Source organism: Lissotriton helveticus, chromosome 4_1, assembly GCF_964261635.1.
Source record: "Lissotriton helveticus chromosome 4_1, aLisHel1.1, whole genome shotgun sequence".
Taxonomy (NCBI): Eukaryota; Metazoa; Chordata; class Amphibia; order Caudata; family Salamandridae; genus Lissotriton; species Lissotriton helveticus.
Genome location: NC_136063.1, coordinates 813,417,798 through 813,431,192, shown reverse-complemented (window position 1 = coordinate 813,431,192; position 13,395 = coordinate 813,417,798).

Below are 13,395 nucleotides of genomic sequence, written 5' to 3'. Positions count from 1 at the left end.
CTTCAGCGCTTTACTGCCCCCAGCCACTCGTACTACAGCTTAAATACTCAGCTGATGCAACCACATGCACAGATAATCACACGCATGGTCACTCCTAACGTGCTGCGAGCCAATCGCGTGTTAAACAGAAAAAAAACCAGCCACCACAAAATGCATCAAATGTGCTGGATGCAGAGCACGCATTCACCTTTAAATGGCAAAAACCAGCTACCACAAATACCCCACAAACGTGCTGTGTGCCAGGCGTGCTTTCACCTGAGACCACAGCTCTGTTGCTTGAAAACAGCTGATCGCTCCGAAAGACCGCAGCTCCGTCAGTCCCATAAGCTAAGCTCGACAAGTCCTGAAGGCCACTGATTACCGCCGTGCAGCGCCTCAGTTGTCCCGCAGCTGATTGCGCCTACCGCCGTGAAGGACCGCAGACAATTCGCCGCCGACTGACAATAACCTGCAAAACACAAAAGAAAAGCTTGTTACGGGCCGCTGGTGGCCCGGAACCATGGGAGATGCTGGCGGCTGGGGGTGAGAAAAGAAGAGAGTGTTCTTGTTTTCCCCAGCCCCATTTAAGGGGGTGTACTGGGCAGACTGGTCTAACCCGGCCTGCCCCTACGATTTGGCTTCGCACTGAACTGGAAGTGCTTCCGGTTCGCTCCCCTACCGGCCCGTGCTGTTGGCCGCCCAGGGGAGGTGGGGTGCCACGTCATTAGTGCGTCGGATGACCCCACCACCTCCTGTGAGTTGGGGGACCAGTGTGATCGCCTTAATGGCGGTGCGCTTGAGTCCGAGCTCTGCCTCGGCCAACACCAAAGCAGGCACTGAGAAACCCAGCAAAACACTAATACATCCAATAACACACGCAGGCATACACTCATAAACACATTGAAACATACACTCTCATACTGTTACGATCACTGACTCATTAAAAACACCGAGTTAGCTCTTTGTTTGAGTGGTTGGTGGTTCTAACAAGAACAGTTTTTTTCTTCTTTTGTTTTAACACAAAAATAAACAGGTCAGTAACAAGGATAAGGTCCGAGAAATGAAAAGAAGCAACTGGCTTTAGTTTTCAAAAAAACATTATGTAGTCACTGGAAGCAAAAAAAAAAACTAACATTGCTGCTTCTTCACTGTATCCAAGATTGCACCCACAGAAGACATTTTTACAGCAACAAGCAAATAGCATTTTGCGCAGTGAATAACCATGCCACTCAATTCTACTTATGCAGTTGGTATTATAATGACTGCAGCTGATGATGGTTCTCCCAAGGCAGCTGTACAGGTCGACTGTCCTGTTGCTCCTACTGCTCCTGCTGCTCCTGCTTTCTCTAGGAACAGACAAACAGAGTTAGGACAGCTCCTGCTGTCCTAACTTAAGGACTCCTAAATGCCTTCTGTGAATACTGAAAGTCTTAAAATTAGGATTTTTCTCAGTTTAGGAGTAGTAAAGTTAGGAGTACTAACTTTACTACTCCTAAACTGAGAAAAATCCTAATTTTAAGACTTTCGGTATTCACAGAAGTCATTTAGGAGTCCTAATATTAGGAGTCCTAACTTTACTACTCCTAAACTGAGAAAAATACTAATTTTAAGACTTTCGGTATTCACAGAAGGCATTCAGGAGTCCTAAAGTTATGAGTCCCAACTTTATTACTTCTAAACTGAGAAAAATCCTAATTTTAAGACTTTTGCTATTCACAGAAGGCCTTTAGGCGTCCTAAAGTTAGGAGTCATAATTTTACTATTACTAAACTGAGAAAAATCCTAATTTTAAGACTTTCGGTATTCACAGAAGGCATTTAGGAGTCCTAAAGTTAGAAATGGTAAATGGTAGTAAGTTTAGGATTTTGCCTTAAGTTAGTTCTGTGAATCAGGCCTAGAGTTTTCAAGTATTTTTTGAACAGCCTGAGGTCGCCGGTGTTCCACAGCTCAAAGGGCAGGGCATTCCAAGCCATGGCTGTTCTAACAGAGAGGGAGCTACCTCCCATTCTAGCCAGGCGGTACCTGGAAACAAGAGCGAGACATTAACCAGTAGAACATAGCTGTCGGGGCGGCACATAAAACAAGAACGAACTTCTGAGATACTGAGGCCCAGACTTGTGGAGCGCACCATGAACAAGCGTAAGAGCTTTGAACAGAATGCGTTAGTCAACCGGGAGCCAGTGCAGATCCCATAGAAGCTGCCTCTCACTGGACCTTCCAGAAATACCCAATAAGCCTCTGGCCATCGCGTTCTGGATAATCTGCAGCTTTTTTAGCTGATATGCCGGAAGACCGATGTTCAAGGCATTGGCGTAGTCCAAACGCGAAAGGATGAGGGATAGGGTTATCATTTCTTTGGCCACTCTGGGCAAAAGTGGCAGAAACCTCTTTAGTCGTTTCAATGTGCCAAAGCACACACCGGCCAGCCTGTTGATATGAGGCAATTATCTCAATTCCTCACTGAACCATACCCCCAAATTTTTTGCCCGGCTCCCCGTCGATTTATCGATTTATTCATGGGGTAGCCCACCGGCCAGATATCTTCTCTGAAATGTGGGGGGAAGGATCCGTAAAGGAGCACTTCTGATTTTTCTTCATTACATTTTAATTGGGTCTGCGCTAGCCATTTAAACAGTTCCGCAGACAGTTTTTGGCAATAGCCGGGGAAAGATCAGTTTTCTTCCATGTGAAGAGGAGCTGGGTATCATCAGCATAGGCAATGATCTTAGCGCCCAGCTCCTCTACCAAGTAAATAAGGGGCATCATACAGACATTGAACAGAAGAGGGATCAATGTTGATCCCTGGGGAACCCCTGTCATCAGGCTTCGCGTGGATGAGGCGAAGGGTGGCAGCCAAACTTGCTGCGTTCTATTGGTTAAAAAAGATTTAGTCCACCCCCACGCCTGGCCAGAGATGCCGATGTGGGACAGCCAAGCCAGAAGTTGGCAGTGTGGCACAGTGTCAAATGCGGCAAAGAGGTCTAGTAACACAAGAGCCGCTCGGCCGCCAGCATCCAAGCACTCCATAATGGCCTCTGACACCTCCACTAGGGCCGTGTCAGGACTATGAGAGGCCCTAAAACCTGACTGGGCGGGGTGGAGAGCGCCCGAGTTCTCCACAAACTCAGAAAGCTGTTTGTGCGCGGCCTTCTCGCACACCTTAGCCACCGCCGGGAGAAGTGAAATTGGACGGTAACTAGCCGGGGAAGCAGGGTTGAGTGAGGGTTTTTTCAACAGAGGGAGGCATTTTGCCTCTTTCCACTCAAGTGGAACAGTGGCGTCCATGAGGGATAGATTGACAATTTCATTGACTTTGGGGTTGACTACTTCCGCCACCGTCGCCAGTAGCTTGGCTCGGCAGAGATCCAAGGGTGAGCCTGATTAGAGCAATTGCACAATTGCAGTACAGTAGGATTATCTGACAGCGGGATGGGGGTGAATGCCATCAGGCAGGGGTGGACTGGATTAGGGTCAACAACCGTCTGAAGCTAATAAATCGCCTGCTGTTGGATGACAGTCCCAAAACTGTCCTGTATAGCTTGGATTTTATCAATGAAAAAACCCAAAAGCTGCTCGCAACAGTCGTTCGAACCAGGCGAGTCCATCTATTCTGCTCAAGGATTCAGGAAGCTTTGTACGATTGCAAAGATTACCTTTGAATTGTTTTTTGATTGAGCAATACGCTTCACAAAGAAGTGGCCTTTGGCCAACTTAACCATGGAATAATAGTTGTGCTGGGCTTTCCTGAGTGCAATTTTAGCTAGCGGACAGTAGGCCAATCTCCAGCAGAGTTCTAATTTTTTACATGATTTTTTTTGGTTTTTTAAATTCTTAGAGAACCAAGTTTGAGACGAGGATTGTCTCACTCTTTTGTGAACCAGGGGTGTGGAAAAATGCTCCACTGCACTAGTCAGCCAGTTATTGAATCCCCTGACTGCCTCCGACAAACCCCCTAAAAACCAGGTCGTGTATCCACCAAGACGCTACCAAATGCATCTGGTTTGATGCAAGGAGGCGGTCTCGCCACCAAAGCCTTTATCAAAGAATAAGATGGCTTAATGGTCCAAGAGAATTGAAATAGAAAATGAGTGGACCAAGGAACAGGGAGATGATCCTGTATAGCTAGCGGAAAGATTGAACAAACCCAATCAATGGTGTGACCCCCACTATGAGAAGGGGAGTCAATCCATTGAGTCACCCAAGCAAGATCCATGGACTCATAAAAAGTGCATGTCTCAGAAGCCTCTCTACAATCAAAGTGAATATTAAAATCACAGAGCAAAAGATAATTAGAGAAATGCAAAGCTCTGGGCACAATGGTTTCATCCAAAGCTTTTAAAAAGGCATTAGGTGGCCCAGGATGGGGCGATATACAAGCGTGGCTCCCAGTAGAAAGTGGGGAGAAATAGTTAGGGAGAAATCCAACACTTCCCCCTCACTAATGTCCTGTGACTGTCCCAAGGTGAGAATCCAATTCTCCCTGAAAACTATTGCCACCCCTCATCCTTTGCCTGATTTGCGGTCGCCCCCTAGTAATTTTATACCCTGCTGGGATAGCCAAGGCAATGACCGGGGCTGAGCACTCATTAAGCCAGGTCTCTGAAATAAATAACAGGTCTAGCTTATTATCTACCAGTAGCTCATAAATGTCCAAGGCATATTTAGCCATGGAACGCACGTTAATCAGAGCCGCTTGAATAGGTTGCACAGGCAAAGGGGCAGAGGGAGTAAGGTGCGACATGGAAATCGTGTCAGCATTGTGGTTGAAACAGCACGCACTGTGACACTCCAGCCATGGGAAAGTCACCTAGGCGCTTGCATTCGTGCAGCGTGCTTCGCACCGCGAACAGCTGCGATTGCCCGCATTGAGTAAATTTCACCAGGTGCTGTCCCAGTGCCCAAAACTCGCTGTATAGGACTCCAATTCACACTCACCAACTTACCGCCGGTGAGCCACATGCAAGAAAAAACTCTGCCATGCCATGCAGTGGTTGGTGGAGTTTGCCGGGACTGCATAACACCGAGTGGGCTAAACTCCATTAACTCTGCCGATGGAGCAGAATTTATCTCACATCCCTAGATTGTTCCCTCTCAGTGAAGACAGTTTGCTGACAGTGCTTCAGGATTGGCAACCGTGAACCCACAGAAAGATTAGAAATGCTCAAAATTAATTGATGGTGGTGTCCACCATAACCATAAAAAAAAAATTACATGTACTCAATAGAAATTTGTATGGTGACACATAATCTAATGCATGGTTGTTAGGGTGTTTAGTAACACACAAGCTGAGGTTGTTTCCACCTCTCTGGAGAAAACGTGAACATGGCTAATTGCAGACACTTAGGCTCTTACATGGCAAAACACTCTGATGTGGCATATCGTTGGTTGACAGTACAAGTGGTAAACACCGTCCTTATTAGGCATCACAATATACTCTTCAAAGGTCAAAAAAATATGTTGATGAAACTAAAAGCATGGATATTGTGAGTAATAGTGTGCCCATCCGCAGAACTTCCAGGATATATCACTGGTATCAGAAACCTTAGTTTTTGGGGATAGGTGCTGTCAACTTTTCAAGAGGGCAACATTGATCCTGAAAAAATGTGTTATACACATCACACATAGGTTCATAGAAGGAGCACAAACTTGATGTGTGCATAGACAATGAAATGTAGAACTAATGAACAAGTTACTTTTCTTCGGTAACGATGTATCTGTAAGAGACATATATTAGTTATAGATTCCTTACCTTACAATTACCCCCAGGCCTCAAACTGGATCCAGAGAAACTTTTTCATGGCAGTACCACTGCATGTCGATAGGTGGCGTTGGTCCACTCCGCTTTTGTCATCGGCGTTGTGGTCACCGGGATGATGTTGCGGTATCTACTTAGATGCCACCCTCGTGCACTGACGTCAGTTCTTTACACAACATTCCACACCAGAAGCGCAGAACCATGCAAGACACTGACCACTGGTGCACAAAAGTAGGGCCCTGAAAGGGAGTCCTTAACCCTAGAAGTCAGTTTGCAGAACGGGGAGGATGGGTGGGGCAGTAAGGAATCTATAACTAAAATATGTCTCCTACAGATATATAATTACCGAAGGTAAGTAACTTGTTCATCTGAAAGAGACTATTAGTTATAGATTCCTTACCTTAGAATAGATACCCCAGCAGTACCAAACCCCGGAGGTGGGTCTGTGAACTAAGTTCACACCAGGAAGTCTTGGATGACAGATCAGCCAAAGAAGCCATCTCTCCGGACTTGAGAATCCAGGCAATAGTGTTTTGTGACTGTGTGCAGAGATACCCACATGGCTGCCTGGCAGATATCATGAAGGGAAACTCCACATCCCAAAGCAGTAGTGGGTGCTGTCACCCTGGTGGAATGGACGCGGGGTCCTACTGGAGGCCCCTTCTTTGCCAAAGAGTAGCACATTTTTATGCAAAGAATGACCAACCTAGAGGTGGTCCATTTTTGTATGGTCCAACCTTTTTTGGCGCCCACATAGCCAACAAAGAGTTGGTCATCCACCCGGAATTTTCTTGTGCAATCCAGATAGAAGGACAACGCATGTTTTGGTTCCAGGCAGTGGAGCCTCTCTTCCTCTTTTGAGGAATGTGGAGACGGAAAAGGAGGTGGGCAAAGTGATGGTCTGTACAATGTGGAAAGAAGTAACCACTTTGGGAAGAAAGGAAGGTCTGGTTCTTAGGACAACCTTGTCCGGATGAACAGCTAGAAAGGTAGGCTTAGAAGACAGGGCCTGAAGCTCACTCAGAAAGGCAGTTTTCAAAGTTAAAAACCTGAGAGGAATGTTATGTAGCGGGTCGAAAGGAGCGCATATAAGATATGTTAAGGCCAAGTTCAAGTCCCACAGATATATTACGAAAGGAATAGGAGGAAAAGTTGGAGTAATGCCCTTAAGAAATCTATTTATAATAGGGGACTGATCAGGAAGCCAAATAAAGCCTACGATGACTGAAAGAAAGCCTTTAAGCGTTCCCAGAGCAGAGCCCTGCTGGGCTAAAGATAGGAGGAACAAAAGAACCTCAGAAAGAGGGGCAAAGAGGGGATCCACAGCCTTTCTGTGCACCATGCCACAAATGTGTTCCATCTACAGGCATATACTGTCTAAGTGCAGGGATGCCTGGCTGCCAAGATAACCTTACTGACTTCGGGAGGAAGGTCAAAGGCTGTCAACTGTCGCCGCTCAATCTCCACACAAGGAGGTGGAGGCTGATTATGTTCGGGTGGAGGACCATTCCCTGCTGCTGCGACAGAAGATCCTCCCGGAGAGGCAGTCGGATCGAAGGGTCGATGGCTAACTGTGACAGCTTGGGATACTAGACTCTTCTTGCCCAAACCGGAGCCACAAGAATGACTTGGGCCCGGTCACGCTTGATTTTCTTCAGCACTCTGGGCAGAAGTGGTATAGGCAGACAGGCGTATAGAAGGGCGCATCTCTACTCGCGACGAAATTCCAAAGCGCAGAATTGCTGACACTGCGCGTTCTCTTCGGTGGCGAAAAGATCTAACCAAGGCTCTCCCCACTGCTGAAAGAGACCTTGCACCCCCTCCATGTGAAGACGCCATTCATGATGCATCATGCACCTCTGGATGAGTTTGTCCGCCTTGGCGTTCAGTGAACCTGCTAGGTGTTAAACCACCAGGGATATGCCCTGATGTTCTAGCCATGTCCAGAGGCAAAGAGCCTCTTGACATAGGGTCCACAACCTAACCCGCCCTGTTTGTTGCAGTACAACATGGCAGTGGTGTTGTGAATACCTGTGCTACTCTTCCCCGGAAAGAGAGAAGGAATGCCTCCAGTGCAAGACGAATCGCCCGGAGCTCCTGAAGTTTGATGTGGAGCCCGGACTCCACTGGAGACCAGAGGCTTCTGATCTCCACATCTCCCATGTGGCCGCCCCACCCCAAACAGTGATGCGTCTGTCACCACTGTGAACTCTGGTTGGGGAAGGGAGAGTGATCTGCTGTTTATCCAATCCTGGTGTGTTAGCCACTACTGCAATTGGCGTGCAGTGCCCTCCGAGATATGGATGCAATCGGCAAGATTCCCCTGATGCTGTGCGCACTGGAATTTCAGGTCCCACTGCAGAGCCCACATATGCCACCTGGCATGATCCAACAGCAGGATGCAGGAGACAATGAGGCCCAGCAGCCACAGGGTTATTCTGACCAAAACTTGATAGACGCAGAAAGATCGAAATCACAGCCCAAATGTCCTGGACTTGGTGCTCAGGAGGATAAGCCCGAAACTGTGTCGTGTCCAGAACCGCTCTGATGAAAAGGAGCTTATGAGAGGGAATCAGGTGTGACTTCAGCACGTTGATAGTGAACTCCAGCGAGTGCAGGAGGTCCGCCATTGTCTGAAGGTGGGAGATGACAGCCTGGGGCGAACCTGCCTTCAACAGGCAGTCGTCAAGATAGGAAAAGACTGGAACCCCTGATCTGCACAGATGAGCTGCGACCACCACCATCACTTTCGTGAACACTTGAGCGGTGCTTGTAAGGCCAAACGGGAGCACAGTGAACTGAAAATGCTCATGGTCTACCGTGAACCGTAGGTAAGGCCTGTGGGCTGGCAGGACGGGTTGGGGAAATAGGCGTCCTGCAAGTCCAACACTACCGTACAGTCTCCAGGATCGAGGGCAGACAGAACCTGAGCCAATGTCAACATCTTGAACTTCTCCATGCGGGGAAGCGGTTGACGTCCGTGAGGTCTAAGATAGGACGCAGGCCTTTGTCCTTCTTGGGTACCAGAAAGTAGTGGGAATAGCAACCATGACCTACTTCTGGGACGCGTTTGATGGCTCCCTTTGCCAAGAGAGCTGCAACTTCCTGGCGGAGAAGGGCCAAAGGATCCTCTGACATGTGATGGAATTGACGTGGAATGGATGGAGGTGTAGTGAGTAGCCACTTTGGACTATCTGCAAAACCCACCTGTCTGACTTGATGTTCTGCCAGTGGAGGAGGTGATTGCAAATCCTGAAGCCCACTGGCAACTGGTGGTTCTGGAAGGTCGAACGAGGAAGGTTTGGAGGCTGCTGCAGAGGGGGACTGGTGGACTGGTCTGCCCGCTGGCCCCCTGACCCACAACACTGGGTCCCACGTCCCTGGCCGCACAGAGGCTGAACAGTTTGTGCAGGCCTGTGGCCCCGGGTGGAATGTGGAGGGGCACCCATTCCATAGCCAAAAAAGGGGCGAAAAGAAGACTTCACAGGACAGGTGGTAAAGAGGCCTAAGGAGGCCCTAGAATCCTTAAAGATCTTGGGCGCACTGTCCGCTTTGTCACCAAACAAGCAATGGCCATCAAAGGGCATGCCCAAAAGAGTCAATTGGACATCGCCCGGAAAGCAAGTGGACCTCAGCCAGGTGTTGCGTCTCAGGGCTACAGACGTGGAAATCGTTCTGCCTAGCGAGTTAGCGTTGTCCAGCCCACACCGAATGGCGAACATGGCTGCATCTCTACCCTCAGCAATGCGCAGGAGAGAGTGGCATGTGCTTCCTCCGGGCACTGTGGCTGCACCTGTTTAACTTTATCCCACACAGAGTGGGTGTGACGGCCCAACAGACATGTGGTGTTCACCGACCACAAGTCCCAAGCTGGTGGAAGAAAACATCTTCTTCCCAAGATGATCCAGCACTTTGGATTCGCTTTCAGGTGGAGCAGTAGGGAATGTGGCTTTGGAAGGAGAAGCTTGGACTACAAAGCTCTCAGGGGTAGAGTATTTGGAGAGGATAATGGGGTCACCCGTGGCCGGGCGGTGGCGTCGGGCAATCATCCTATCCACAGGAGCCCCTGTGCTTGGCCTGGACCAGGTGCCCAGAAGGATGTCAGTGAGGGCCTCATTGAATGTCAGTAGGGGCTCTGAAGAGGCCACTGCCGGCTAAAGCACAGCGGTCAGGAGGTTAGTCCTGTCTGCCACCATAGGAAGCTCAAAGTTAAAGGCCTCAACCCCCTTACGCAACACCAATGCATAAGATGCACCCTCCTCCGTAGCCAAGGTAGGGGGAGAAAGCATACCAGAGTCTGGTGATGTGTCCAGACCACTGGCATCACCCAACTCCTCTCTCCAGTCCGGTTCATCCAACTGGTCTGCAAGAGAGTCCACAGACCCCCCAGACCTCCTCACCCTCACCTAGTTACCACTCAAGGCAATAAGGAACACCAGTATAGAACAATGGCACAAAAGTACCGATCGGCGCCCCATCCAGCATCGGTCGACGTTGGTCTGGCTCCGTGTCCCTGTCAAGGTGGAGGCCGGGGCAACGCCGGCTGGGTCACAACAGGCGTCGTAGTTGGCGGAGATGTCAACATCGGATTCGGCGCCGGTGGAGGTGTCATAAGGTCGACGGGTGCTGTAACGGATCCATGCCTGGATCCTTGGTGGCCCCTTGGGGCTGGGACCGTAGCCGCAGGGATCGAAGGCCTAGAGCCCCCAACCAAGTCCTCGAGCCCGAAGACATGCCGGCGGAGTTGGGCTGCCTAAATATGGAATGAAGGGCTTTGTAGAATCTACGAAGTTGAGCTGGGGTTGCTGCAGCTCCCGGGAAGGTGGGGAAACTCAGCGCCGACCCAGCAGGCTCTGCAGGTGGAGCTGAAGGGCAAGCCCCATCTGCATCACGTGTCGCGTCAGCCAACAGACAGGGAGAACGCGAAGAGCGACGATGCTTCTTTGCCCTCTTCTTGTGCTTCGACTTACCTGAAGACAAAGACTTCAATGAAGAGTGGTGGTGGCTTTGAGACCAGGCCTGCGACCTCCCTCTCGACTGGGACCTCGAGCGGTGTTCAGCGGACTGCCGGGACCCGAAAAGCTTTCGGGACTGCTCCCCACAAAGACTTTCGGTTCATGGCCCAGCAGTCGGAGCACGACTTAGGGTCGTGGTTGCGCTCTAGACACCAGAGGCACATTAGGTGTAGGTCCGTAACTGACATCATTTTGTGATAAGAGTCACAGGCCTTGAAGCCAGTGTGACATGGCATCCCTGCATGCACCAGGAGTCAACACGACTCAAAAAAGGAAGTCTACTAAAGTGAAAACATAGCAGTCAAAAAGTGACTGGAGGAACCGCTCTCCCCCAATCTGCGCTGGCTGGTGCGGGAAAAGATAAAAACGGACGTCAGCGCACAAAAGCGTCATTTAAGTCGATACCGCAACGTCATCCCTGCAACCACAACGCCGACGAACGTGGATTCGACCAACGCCACCTATCGACGCAAGGGGGTACTGCTACCAAAAAAATTATTTGGATCCAGTCTAACACCTGGGGGTAATTCTAAGGTAAGGAATATATAACTAATAGTCTCTTTCAGATAAGTGTCTTATTTATATATTGTAGTAATTTACAGGTAATTAAGACTGAAAGTGAAAAAGATTTTTTTTATGACTAAGCACTTTTAATGGCGCTGCCTACAGAACCCCATGTCATGACTCACTAGGAATGGCCCTCCTGGTTCTACCGAAGATGCCTATCTTCAAATGATCTAGATGTGCACTGAGCCTGCAAATATATAGTATTCCAATATTACCTCGCACCCTCCCCAAGTTGAATAAAGTTAAGGCGCAGATAAGAGTCTTGTGCACTGCACCCATGGATTCCTTCAGTGAGCTGGCCAGTTTGGTTAGGTGCAGACCCAGGCAGGTCTTTCCGCTTCCCCCATATTAACCCTGACCAGGGCACCTTTAATGAATTCTGGTGGCTTGAACTGTGATGCCTCTTTCTTTTGAAATGCAAACTATTAGTTTGCTACATTAGTGACTGCATCCCCATGTTGAAACTCCTGTGGCTGTTTTAGTAAGTTAAAGACTTGCATTTCAAATGTAAAATACAAGTCATTGTCATCACCATCATGGTACCTTGTTCCTGGCAAGGGGCACCTCAGGAAAAACAAAACAAGGTTCATGCTGCCAAATCCTTTGTAGCTATTTTTTGGAAATGATTACCACAGTGGATCTAAAATTTGTAGCATACTTTTACAGAAAAGTTTGAGTTTACCTCTTGTAATGAGGTTCCAAATATGCGCAAACTACAATGCAACAAGGCCTCACCTCTTAGAGTGTCTAAGTATATTAGAGCGAGGATTTGCAAAATGGTTTATCGCAGACACATTCACTTTCGGCGTCTGAATAACATACACGAGTTTCCAAGTGTGTGGGGGGAGGGTGTGGAGGTAGAAATGTAAACCCGAGTATCGTTGAAGTCAGTGGTACGCCAATGGGATGCCTCATAAATACAGGGGGAAGGGTCAGACACTGTTACCTATGGAAGTTAATTTCTGTTTACGTAGCATTTTAAATTAACTTATGGACCTCTTGATAACATTTTAAACACATAAGTACATATTTTGTCACACATTATTGGATGACGCATTATATTAACAAACAAATTAAGGGCTTGAGTTGGTAATATGAGTCAAAAAGAGGTAATGATTATTAAGAAAGGAGAGCAAAAATTCAGGTGTTTTCAAGTATTTAGCAGGTTTGTAAGAAAAATAGTATTTTTTTTGCACTGAAACTGCTACACCTCACAATATTTAAGCATGGGCTGAAGGCATTATGGTACTCCAGCTACATATACTGTAGGATAAAGATGTCTACTATAACCATTGTACCCACAAGCTTAACTTATATAACACCCTATAGCCACCTTTTACCATACAGCTGTGAGTAGCAGGCTTTAAGACATACCTTTGGATCTCAATGTTGGTAGTTTGCCTGGGCTTAAGGTGTGACATTTCCAGAATGTTGGGGTATATATGGATCAACAATCACTCTAGATATAGCCAATTGACAAGGAAATTATTGACAGAGCTTAGTATGAAAATAGAATAAATGTATTACCTAGATCATATAAAAGTATTCACCTGTATAGCATATGTTCGATGGCCACCTGCTTAGGACACTTTTCTTTAAAGAGCCAGCTTGCCATCTAAATGATTATTACTTGCCAAAAACTCTTCGCTTAAGACTGAAGGAAAATTAGAAGAGAAAGGGTTTAAGGTTCCGACATGATCACAGGCCCTTTGTGATTGAAGGTTCAGGGCACATCTCTTATTGGTAACTGTTTCTCAGATTACCATGTAGTCTCGCCCATTACGCTACAGGTGGTGTGCAATGACCCCACAAAAAGACAGACAAACCATCCTGTTTCTGGTAATCATTGAATTTGGAGTCCACCCCTGGTAACAAGATGCCTTTCAGTGGCACAAAATCGAGTCTCAATGCACTTTTTTCCAATCCCAATCAACAACAGACGTCAGCTAAAAATAACACAGCCTGGGGACCAAAGTGACGTTAAACGCAGAACTACCTAGCTTTGTTTTGTTTTATGATGTTATGTTATGAGGTTTTCTAAAACTTATAGGCGCCCCGGAACGAGATTTCCCAACGCTA